The 1,349-nt window shown below is 52.3% G+C and overlaps 1 non-coding gene across 1 annotated transcript; it reads right to left on the bottom strand.

Annotated features, from left to right (window-relative positions):
- Positions 1–1,194: 1,194 nt before the first annotated feature.
- On the bottom strand, positions 1,195–1,349 carry LOC143304910 (5.8S ribosomal RNA). Its single transcript, XR_013061581.1, has one exon. It is a non-coding gene; the product is annotated as a 5.8S ribosomal RNA (ribosomal RNA).

The raw sequence follows: 1,349 nt of genomic DNA, 5'->3' as shown, positions 1-1,349 counted from the left end.
GGTACAGAAACGCTGCGCAAAACACCTCGAGCTTGTAGTACAGCGGCACCCGTGTATAGCCGATCTTAGACACACGCTAGTTCGCACACGCATTACAAATATGTAAGATTTCCGACGAACGTGGCTTTGGGGGGCCAGGCGCGCGGGCAGAGAGATACACGACGACGGGGAAAATTCGTCCCGATACGAGTACGTGTACTCTCCGATCTCCGCGCGACGCTGGGGATCATACCTCCCTAAGTCGTCAGAGCGTTCGAAGAAATCTCGCGCGTGCGTTCCCGGATCTACGGCTGATACTTTCGGAGCTTGTAAAAAAGCACAGAGCGTGTAAAACGCAACGACGACCCATCGATGCGACGGTCCTCGTTGTTGTCAGTCGCTTTCGCGAAGAGACGGAGTGGGCATTCGATCCCTGGGGCTGTACGAGAGTCTTGAGAAAAGACGGTAGATTATGGCAAAGTTTCGCACGCCATCGAGTTTAGGTTTTTGGTTCTCTCTTCTCTCCTCTCTCGACCGAGTTCCCATATTTGCTTTCTCTCTCAGTCTCGCCAAATATAATATTCGTTTAAGACGACGTCGGGGGCGCGGACCTTCGTGCGTCGAACACCGGCAAACGTAGCATATATCGCCTGATATGAAAAAAAAATCGGTCACGAGGAGAACACTACGAGTATATACGTTCGATAACCGATACACGAAGCGGTGCATAAGCGGGCGGTCGCCCTCGTAAGGACGACTCACGACGCCGCGAGCACTCACGCAGGTCCGCGACGGTTCTCTCCGCTCTTATTCGTATCCCTTCGTATACCTTCGTCCGACTCGGAAACGTTCTCTTACAGTTTTTAAGAAGAACGACGGCCGGTTGTCAAGGCAAGAAGGGACAGAGAGAGACAGAGGTAGAGTTTCGTAGTCTCCCGTGAACACGATAGATTATATATCGAGCATGCGTACGACTTGCACGGTCTCTGCACGACCGCGACGAACGCCGACGAGCGTCCAACAATCGCTCGTACGTCGCGTATGTTCTCTCCGTCCGCTCTTATTCGTATCCTCGTTCTTGTACCTTCGTCCGACTCTGAAACGTTCTCTTATATAAAGAAGAACGACGGCGGGTTGTTAAGGCAAGAAGGGACAGAGAGAGACAGATACGGAGAGTAACGATACGCAACGCAAACAGTCTTAGGTTTACGTGAGCAACCCTCAGCCAGGCGTGGTCCAGGAATTGTATCCGTGGACCGCAATGTGCGTTCGAAATGTCGATGTTCATGTGTCCTGCAGTTCACACGTTGACGCGCAATTAGCTGCGTTCTTCATCGACCCACGAGCCAAGTGATCCACCGTTCAGGGTA

This window comes from Bombus vancouverensis, unplaced genomic scaffold (genome assembly GCF_051014615.1).
Source record: "Bombus vancouverensis nearcticus unplaced genomic scaffold, iyBomVanc1_principal scaffold0063, whole genome shotgun sequence".
In the NCBI taxonomy this organism is placed as follows: Eukaryota; Metazoa; Arthropoda; class Insecta; order Hymenoptera; family Apidae; genus Bombus; species Bombus vancouverensis.
Note: the sequence above shows the minus strand (reverse complement) of the source record. Positions and strands in the feature narration are given on the sequence as shown.